General features: G+C 36.7%; 1 pseudogene; it reads left to right on the top strand.

Moving 5' to 3' along the window:
• The first annotated feature begins 1,675 nt into the window (after positions 1-1,675).
• Positions 1,676-2,576, top strand: LOC114612327 (annotated as a pseudogene).
• Positions 2,577-11,227: the final 8,651 nt, after the last annotated feature.

Raw genomic sequence — 11,227 nt, 5'->3', positions numbered from 1 at the left:
GTATTTGGTTCAATCTGTGTCTCATGGTTGTCCTGCATTTAGTTAGGTTGTTTTTTTTCATGCAGTGTCAACCATGGGCTTCATCTCCTGATGTAGGCTTCAAATTGGAACAGCTATTGGTTGGCCACTCCCACAATTTCTGTATAACCATTGTCCCAGCAAATCTTGCAGACTAGGCATGTTGAGGGTAGATGATTTAATGGTTAGATAGAGAACCTTGGTTGATTGCAGAAGATGGATATTTCAGTCTCCATATCCCCTATTACTAGGAGACTTCCCTAGGTTCATTCTGGTAGATTCCAGAATTTCTGTTTTATTAGGTTTCAACATTTCCCTTACATGCACTCCAATACCTGATACATCTTTTATTGGATGGGCACAAGGAGGAATGAACTGAAGGACGAGAGGAATGAAGTGGGTAGTACTAGGAGGGATGGAGTTAGGAGAAACTGTTATCAAGATCTAATACTTATAAAAAAATGAAAGGCAAAATTAAGAAAAAAGCTAATGTTTTATTTCTATTCTATATGTACAGTGAATTGCTATATATAACCCTTAGCAGATTTAAGAAACTGCCATTTCACTACTTATAGAGAACATAAAAAACTGTGCATGTACACTGAGTAATTATAAAGTAAATGTGGTAGCAATGAAGGAATCTGGTTAGAGAGTAAACACACACACACACACACACATTTATATTCTCTTTGAATACTTTGTTAAGTAGAAAGAAATTTTAAAAATCAAACAAAAATTTAATAATTAAAAATATACTAACATGCTATGAAGTTACTAAACAACATACAATATGAAAATTGAAACAATGTGTTCGTTCTTTGAGAAAATAAAAAAAGATATACAAATTCTTAGACTAAGTAAAAGGCACAGAAGGACTATCCAAAATAACAAAATCGAAAGGTAAAAGGAGGATATAATAACCACCTCTGAGGAAATCCAAGAAATCATCAGGTCTTACTTCAAAAAACTGTACTCCACAAAATTTGAAAACAAAGGAAATGGACAATTTTCTCAAAAGATACAACTTACCAGAGTTAGATAAAGAATAGATAGACAATGTAAATAGATCTAAAACCCCCAAAAAGACATTAAAATTCTCTCAACCCAAAAACATACAAGCCTTTATGGTTTTAGCACAGAATTCTACCAGACTGAAAAAAGAGATACTACTAATACTTGTCAAATTATTTCACAAAATCGAAATAGAAAAAAACATTGTCAAACTCATTTTATGAGGTCTCACACTTACTTTAATAGATAAAGCACACAAAGACTCAAAAAAGTAGATAGATATTTTCAGACCAATTTCCCTCATGAACTTTGATGCAAAAATGCAAACCAAATACAAGAACACATGGAAAATATCATCAAATAGGGTTTATGACAGAGAGGCAGGAATATTTCAACATATGAAAATCTTCCAATATAGTCCACCATATAAGCAAACTGAAAGAAAAAAAATGCATGATTATCTCATTAGATGTTGAGAAGCTTTTGACAAAATCCAACAATCCCTCATGATAAAAGCCTTAAAGAGACAAGGGATATGAGGGACATACTTCAACACAGTAAAATTAATATACAGCAAGCCAATATTAAATTTAAAAAATGAAAAATCTATTAAATTATATGAAGAGAAACTCAAAGCAATTCCATTATGGTCAACATCAAAGAGCTTCCTGAGAACATTCTACTGGAACTTTTCACCAACGTCCCCACTGGACAGCTGCTGTACAACTTTCTCCTGGTCTGCATCCTCTGGGGAGACCTAATTAAATATGGTGACCCTATGGAAGTTCACGAGCCTTTATGAGGACTTCATTACCCAAGACCAGGACGAACCCATGGAAGACTGAATGATCTTCTATATCCTGTGCAGCCTACAGAAGAACCTCCTTTGGAACCTTGTGCCAAAAAAGAACATGAGATCATAGTGGATAGACTCCAACCGGAGGTGGAGGTGAGTAGAAGGCTGAAAAACTCCCTGGTGACCAAGGCACAAACTTTCTTGACACTAATGTCAAGAAGTATTTTGTCACCTCGTATTGGATGTTTGTCAAGCCCCAGATAGTGGACCTTAAAGCTGAGGGTTACTGGAAGGATCTGTTAGACACCTTTCAGCCTGACATTATCTTTAAGGAATGGGTTGATCCCAAAACAGACTGTAGCTGAATCTATCATTTCCATGTACAGCTGGCCTCTGCTGACTACATTGTCTTGACCTCCTATGAGCCTTCACCTGTGGCTACTGAACAGTGGAATGATGCCAAATGACAAGAGATCTCCCACACCTTGTCTGATTATCCTCCAGACATCTGTCACATCCTTTTGCAACATGGGAGCAAAGAAACCCAGTTCTGGAAAATCTAGTACAGCCCTATATCACCAACAGCAGGAGCACTCTCAGCCACAGAATTAGCCAAAAACCTTGCTTTTACCAGAACTCTACTAGAAGACACTGTAATAATAGGAGGAAGACACGTAGCTTTGGCTCCAAAATCTATGATGACATACTTCATATATCTATCTGTCTGCCTCTGCTGGGGTTAGTCAAATGATCCCACCTGGCAAGAGCTAAGCCCTTATTGGGCAGTCAGGTCCCCAGTTTAATGAGCACATGCCCTACACAACCTTGGGCTAACTCATCAACTAGAACAAAATGACTACTAAAGGAGATTAAGTGGAAATAAATGGGAAAGAAGTTATTCAAAATGTCACTATTTGCAGATAATATGACAGTATGCATTAGCCAACGCAAAAATGTTACAAAGGAACTTCTGTAGCAGAGAAACACCTTTAGCAAAGTGGGTGGATACAAAATTAAATGAAAAAACAATACCTCCCATATATAGACGATAAATGGGCTAAGGAAGCAATCAAGGAAACAACTCCCTTCAGACTAGGCAAAAATAAGATAACTTGCTGTAACTCTAACCAAGAAAGTGAAAGACCTGTATGATAAGTACTTCAAGTCATTGAAGAAAGATTTTAAAGAAGATATCTAAAAATGAAAAGATTTTCCATGTTCATGAATCTGTAGGACTAATATATAAAATATCTATTTCTTGTATTTTCTTTGGTATAGTTACCTTCCTTATATTTCAAATTTTCCTGCGAGTATCTTTCATAGGTCTGATATGGATAGATCTTATATATGGAAAGATTTTTTAAATTAGGCTTTGTTATAGAATAGTTTGTTTTCTTTGTCTACAATGATTGGAAATTTTGTTGGTATATCAGTCTGGTCTAGCATCTGTGGTCTCTTAGAGACAGTTAGATATCTTACAAGGCCCTTCTGGCTTTTAATATCTCTGCCTTTATATGTTACTTGGCCTCTATCCCATATGGCTTTTAGGATTCATCCTTTGTTCTATACATTTAGTCCTTTGATTATTATGTGGCAGGGGGATTTTCCTTCTTGGTCCACTCTATTTGGAACTTTGTAAGCATCTTGTACATTTATAGACACCTCTTTTTTCAGGTTAGAAATTTTTTCTTCAATGATTTTGTTGAAGATATTTTCTGGGTCTTCAAGTTGAGAGTCTCCTTCTTTCCCTATCATTTTTAGGTTTTTCCGATCATACTTAGGTTTTCATAGTTTCTCAAATTTCATGAATTTTTTTTAATTTGATTTTTAATTTTAGCATTTTCCTTGAGCAAGGTATCTTATTTTTCTTTTTTATTTCTTATTCTAAATCTAAAATTAGATTTAATGTCATTCTATTCTATCTTCTGTGCCTGAGATTCTCACTTCCATCTCTTTTATTCTGTTGGTGATATTTGTGTTTATAGTTCCTCTTATCTTTTCTATGTTTTCCATCTCCAGGATTGCTTCAGTTTGTGTTTTCTTTATTGCCTCTATTTCCTATTTCAGGATTTGAATAATCTTATTTATTTCTTCCATTGATTTGATTGTATTTTTATGTATTTCCTTATTTGTTTCCTCTTTAAGAGCCTCTACATGTTTTAGTGTGTCTTCCTATATTTTTTATAAAGCTATTTTCTTCATTTCCTCTTTAAAGGCCTCTATAATATTCATGATATTAGATTTAAGGCCATTTTCTAACAAGTAAGATTTGTTATACTATGAGAGCTTGGTGTTGTTGGGTAGCTGGGTTCTGTCTGTTCCATATTGCTCTGGCTTTTATTGATTGTGTTCTTGTGCTAACTTTTAGTCATCTAATGCCTTATAGAATCAGGGCTCTTGGGTTGCAGGTAAAGTTGGTTGTCCCTAATGTCAAAAGGCTTCTGGGATTGCAAGTAGAAATGATTGTCCCTGGTAAAATTTTGACACAGATTTTCGAGAAATCCAGTTTCCAGGAAGGAAGCTTAGAAATCCCATACTCTCAGAACATAGTATGTAAACTGTCAAGGAGAAAAATATCCCTTTCTGTTGGGGCAGACTCTTAACATGCTGGCTCATGTGAAGACACCATATCCTAACCCATCCTAGAGGATTCATTACACTCAGATAAGTTGGGAACAATCACTACCCACAACCCGAAGTACCAGAGCTGCAGTTGGGATCTGGGCTTACTTGGAACTGATCAACCACCAAAATCCTACCCTGCCAAGTACCACTCTCCTTATGCCTCTTCAGCTTGATCCTTTCTGCTGGGGCAGACTCCTAGATGATCTGCTCATGTGAAGAAAACATATCTTGAGCCATCGACATGGGTTCCTTCAAGTCTGAGCTAGTGCCCTGAGCAGACTTTGGGCAACCAATGTAAAAACACTCAGAGAAAACTGGACTCCCAGGAGCTCTAGAACACACCAAATCATAGAGGAAGCTGGACTCCAAGGAGCTCTAATACACTCAGGAACATAGGATCATAGGATCACAGGATTGAGCTCAAAAGCTTGGTCACACCAGAATTTCAGGATCCCAGAGTAAGCCTGACACCTAGAAGTTCTTACATCTAGGATCTCAAGACCATAGGAACACAGAAACAGTTAGACAGAGTTCAGCCACAACCAAGATAACAGGAGAGACAGTCTTCAGTCAGAAACAGTGAGTGCAGGTAGCATTAGAGATAACCAGATGGCAAAGACAAGAGCAAGAGCATAAGCAACAGAAGCAAAGGTTGCTTGGCATCATTAGAACCCAGTTCTCCTACCATAGCAAGTCCTGGATACTCTGTCACAATGGTAAAAGCAAGATTCAGATATAAGTCACTCCTCATAATGATGATAGAGGACTTTAAGGACATAAATAACTCACTTAAAGAAATATAGGAGAACACAGGTAAACAGGTAGAAGCCCTTAAAGAGGAACCACAAAAATCCCTTAAAGAATTATAAGAAAACACAACTAAACAGGTGACAGAATTGAACAAAATCATCCAGGATCTAAAAATGAAAGTAGAAACAATAAAGAAATCACAAAGGGAGACTACCCTGGTAAAAGATATCAAGAGTCATAGATGCAAGCACCACCAACAGAATATAAGAGACAGAAGAGAGAATCTCAGGTGCAGAAATTACCATAGTAAACATTACACAACAGTCAAAGAAAATACAAAATGCAAAAATCTCCTAACCCCAAACATCCAGGAAATTCAAGACACAATCAGAAGAGTGAAGATACCCAACTTAAAGGACCAGTAAGTATTTCAACAAAATTATAGAAGAAAACTTTCTTAACATAAAGAACGAGATGTCCACAAACATACAAGAAGCCTACAGAACTCCAAATAGACTAGACCAGAAAAGAAATTCCTCCTGTCACATAATAATCAAAACACCAAATGCACAAAACCAAGAAACTATATTAAGAGCAGTAAGGGAAAAAGGTAAGTAGCATATAAAGGAAGACTTATAAAAATTACATGACATTTCCCAACAGAGACTATAAAACCCAGAAGATCCTGAACAGATGTCATACAGTTCCTAAGAGAACACAAATGCCATCCCAGGCTACTCTGCCCAGCAAAACTCTCAATTACTATATATGGAGAAATCAAGCTATTCCATGACAAAACCAAATTTACCCAATATCTTTCCACAAATTCATCCCTACAAAGGATAATAGATGAAAAACCACAACATAAGGAGGGAAGCTATACCCTAGAAAAAACAAGAAAGTAATCTTCTTCCAACAAATCCAAAAGAAGATTGCCACACAAAAATAACAATCACTTTTCCTTCAGATAGCTTAACATCAATGGATTCAATTTCACAATAAAAAGACATAGCCTAAAAGACTGGATACATAAACAGGACTCAGCATATTGCTGCAAAGAAGAAACACACCTTAGTGACAAAGAGGGATACAACCTCAGAGTATAAGTCTGGAAAATAATTTTTCAAGCAAGTGGTCCCAATAAACAAGTCAAAGTAGCCATTGTAGTATCAAATAAAATTGACCATCAATCAAAAGTTATCAAAAAAAGATAAGGAAAGATACTTCATACTCATCATGAAAAAAATCTACCAAGATGAACTCTCAATTCATCTCACTACACCTCATGCAATGATAGTAAGAGACTTCAACACCCCACTCTCAGCAATGGAGAGATCATGGAAACAGAAGGTAAACAGAGACAGTGAAACTAACAGAAGTTGTGAATCAAATGGATTTAATAGATATTTAACATACATCTATAGAACAAAACAAAAGAATATATCTTCTTCTCAGCACCTCATGCTACCTTCTCCAAAATAGACCATATAATTAGTCACAAACAGGCCTCAACAGATACAAGAAAATTTAAAAACTTCCATGCATCCTACGAAATCATCATGGACTAAGGCTGATCTTCAGTGACAACAAAAACAATACAAAGCCCACAAACACATGGGAACTGAACAATGCTCTACTCAATGATAACTTAGTCAAGGAAGAAGTAAAGAATGAAATTAAAAAAATTTTAGAATTTAATGAAAATGAAAGCACATCATACCATAACTTTTAGGACATAAAAAAAAAAGTATTGCTAAGAGGAAAACTCATAGCTCTAAGTTACTACAAAAAGAAACTGGAGAGAGTAAACACTAGCAGTTCGACAGCACACATGAAAGCAAAGCTCTAGAACAAAAAGAAGCAAATACACCCAAGAGGAGTAGATGGAAGGAAATAATCAAACTCAGGGCTGAAATCAACCAAGTAGAAACAAAAAGAAATATACAAAGAATCAATAAAACCAGGAGCTGGTTCTTTGAGAAACTCAAAAAGACAGATAAACTCTTAGCCAGACTAACCAGAGGGCACAGAGGAAGTATCCAAATTAATAAAATCAGAACTGAAAAGGGAGATATAACAACATAAACTGAAGAAATTCAAAAATCATCAGATCCTACTCCAAAAGTCTATACTCAACAAAAATGGAAAATTTGGATCAAATGGGCAATTTTCTAGATATATACCAGGTACCAAAGTTAAACCAGGAGCAGATAAACCATCTAAACTGTCCCATAAGCCTAAAGAAATAGCAGCAGTCATTAAAACTCTCCCCATCAAAAAAAGCCCAGGAAAAGATGGTTTTACTGCAGAACTCTATCAGACCTTCAAAGAAGACCTAACACCAATTCTCTTCAAACTATTAAACAAAATATAAACAGAAGGAACACTACCCAATATATTATACGAGGCCACAATTATGCTCATAAGTAAAACACACAAAGACTCAATATAGAAAGAGAACTTCAGACCAATCTCCCTTATGAATATTGATACAAAAATACTCAATAAAATTCTCCCAACCAAATCCAAGAATACATAAAAACAATCATCCATGAAGATCAGTAGGCTTTATCCCAGGAATTCAGGTATTATTCAATTCACAGAAATCCATCAATGTAATACACAAACTCAAATCCATAAATAAACACAAAGGAAAAAAAAACACATGATTAACTCACTAGATGCTGAGAAAGCTTTTGTCAAAATTCAACACCCCTTCTTGGTAAAAGTATTGGAATAACCAGGAATCCAAGACTCATACCTAAACATATTAAATCCAATATATGTCAAACTAGTAGCCAACATCAAACTAAATGGAAAGTTGAACCAATCCAACTAAAATCAGGGACATGACAAGACTATGTACTCTTTCCCTACATATTCAATATAGCGCTCAAAATCCTAGCTAGAGCAATTAGACAAAAAAAAAAAAAAAGGAGGCTAAAGGGATACAAATTTGAAAGGAAGAAATCAAAATATCACTATTTGCAGATGATATGATAATATATATATAAGTTACCCCAAACCTTCCACCAGAGAACTCCTGAACCTGATAAACAACTTCAGCAAAGTAGCTGAATATAGAATTAACTCAAATAAATCAGTAGCCTTCCTCTACTCAAAGGATAAACAGGCTGAGAAGAAATTAGGGAAAAGACACCCTTAACTATAGTCATAAATACTAAAAAGTACCTATTGTGAATCTCACTAAGCAAGTGACAGATCTGTATGACAAGAACTTCAAGTCTCTGAAGAAAGAAATCAAAGAAGATCTCAGAAGATGGAAAGATCTCCATGCTCTTGGATTGGCAGGATTAATACAGTAAAAATGGCCATCTTGCCAAAAGCAATCTACAGACTCAATGCAATCCCCATTAAAATTCCAACTCAATTCTTCATAGAGTTAGAAAATGCAATTTGCAAATTCATTTGGAATAACAAAAACAAACAAACAAACAAACAGGATAGAGAAAACTATTTTCCACAATAAAAGGATTTCTGGGAGAATCACCATCCCTGACCTAAAGCTGTTCTACAGAGCAAAGGTGATAAAAAGAAAAAAAAACTGCATGTAATTGGTACAGAGACAGGCAGGAAGATCATTGGAATAGAATTGAAGACCCAGAAATGAACCCATACACCTATGGTCAGTTGATCTTTGACAAAGGAGCTAAAACCATCCAGCAGAAAAAAAGACAGCATTTTCAACAAATAGTGCTTGTTCAACTGGAGGTCAGCATGTAGAAACATGCAAATCAATCTATTCTTATCTCCTTGTACAAAACTCAAGCCCAAGTGGATCAAGGACCTCCACATAAAACCCAATACACTGAAACTAATAGAAGAGAAAGTGGGGAAGAGTCCTGAATACATGAGCACCTAGGAAAAGTTCCTGAAGAGTACACAATGGCTTACTCTCTAAGATCAAGAATTGACAAATGGGACTTCATAAAATTGCAAAGCTTCTGTAAGGCAAAGGACACTGTCAGTAGTACAAAATGGCAACCAATGGACTGGGAAAAGATCTTTCCCAATCTTTCATCCGATAGAGGGCTAATAGCCAATATATACTAAGAACTCAAGAAATTAGACTCCAGTCAATCAAATAATCCTATTAAAATGGGGTACAGAGATAAACAATATATTGCCAACTGAGGAAACTTAAGTGGTCTAGAAGCACCTAAAGAAATGTTCAACATCCTTAGTCATCAGGGAAATGCAAGTCAAAACAACCCTGAGTTTCCACCTCATACCAGTCATACTGCAAGTGATAGAAGATGATGGTGAGTATGTGGAGAAAGAGGAAGACTCCTTTTTTGTGGGATTGCAACCTGACACTACTACTCTGGGAATCAGTCTGGATGTTCCTAAGAAAATTGGATATAGTATTACCTGAGGACTCAGCTATATCACTCCAGGGTAAATACCCAAATGATGCTCCAACATATCACAAGGACACATGCTCCTCTATGTTCATTGCAGCCTTATTTATAAAGGCCAGAAACTGGAAAGATCCAAGATGTCCTTCAATAGAGGAATGGATACAGAAAATGTTGTACATTTACACAATGGAGTACTATTCAGCTATTAAAAACAATGAGTTCATGAAATTGTTAGGCAAATGAATCGAGCTAGAAAATATCATCCTGAGTGTGGTAACCCAATCACAAAAGAATATACATGGTATGCACTCACTGATATGGAGATATTAGCCCAGTAGATTGCAATAATCAAGATATAGCTCACAGACCACATGAAGCTCAAGAAGGAAGACCAAAGTGTGAGTGTTTTGATCCTCCTTAGAAGGAGTAACAAAATACTCATGGGAGCAAATATGGAGACAAAGTGTGGAGCAAAGTATGAAGGAGGGTCATTTGGAGACTGTCCCAGCTGGGGTTCCATCCTATGTGCACTCACAAAATGCAGACACTTTTGTGGATACCAGGAAGTGCATGCTGATAGGAGCCTGATGTCTCCTGATAGGCTCTGCCATAGTGTGACATATACAGAGATGGATGCTAGCATCTAACCATTGAAGTGATCAAGAGGTCCCCAATGAAGGTGTTAGAGAGAGGAATGAAGGAGCTGAAGGGGTTTGAGACCACGTGGGTAGAGCAACAATTCCAACTAACTAGAACTCCCAGGGTCTAAACTGCCAGCCTGGGAACACACATGGCTCCAGTTGTATGTGTAGTTGAGGATGGTCTTGTCAGGCATAGGTGGGAGAAGAGACCCTTGGTCCTGTGAAAGCTGGATACCCTAGTGTGGGGAAATTCGAGGGTTGGGAAGTGGGAGTGGGTGGATTGGTAGGGACGCACTCTCATAAGAAGTGGGAAGAGGGAGCATGACATCGGGTTTATTAGAGGGGAAACATTGAAAGTGGATAAAATCTGAAATTTAAGTAAATAAAATAGCCAATATAAAAGGAAAAAAAGGAAAACATCAATAATCATAATGAACTATAAAGCTTGAAAACTACAGCAAGAACTAAAGTGGAAAAATTTTCCTGTCAGTACAATAGCTTCAAAGTAATGAGTCCACTGTTTAATTGTATATTTGGGCCATTCAATATGAAGGAACTTATATGCCCAGTAGTACAAACTACATCAAGACCCTTTGATGTAGAGGCTATTGACCTGAAAAAAAAGGAGTAGTGCAATTTTCCTGCTTCAGCGTGATATCTAAATGTCTTCTCAATACTCAATACATTACCACACATCAGGGTAGCTACCACTGCTCACTAAAGTAATTTCATCATTGCAGCAAACGGACATTACTACAGAACCACCTACTGCTACAATCTTAAGAAAAAACATGCACAATGGACATTTGTCTCTTTTACTTCAGGATAGGGTGGGAATCAATAGTAACATGAATATAAAAATCAACTGAATAGCTGGGCAGTGGAGATGCTCGTCTTTAATCCCAGTGCTTGAGAGGCAGACGCATGCAGATTTCTGAGTTTGAGGCCAGCCTGGTCTACAGAGTGAGCTCCAGGACAGCCAGGGCTACACAGAGAAACCCTGT

The sequence above is a fragment of the Grammomys surdaster genome, unplaced genomic scaffold (genome assembly GCF_004785775.1).
Source record: "Grammomys surdaster isolate TR1022 unplaced genomic scaffold, NIH_TR_1.0 126158, whole genome shotgun sequence".
NCBI lineage: Eukaryota > Metazoa > Chordata > Mammalia > Rodentia > Muridae > Grammomys > Grammomys surdaster.
This window is presented reverse-complemented; position numbering and strand designations above follow the sequence as displayed.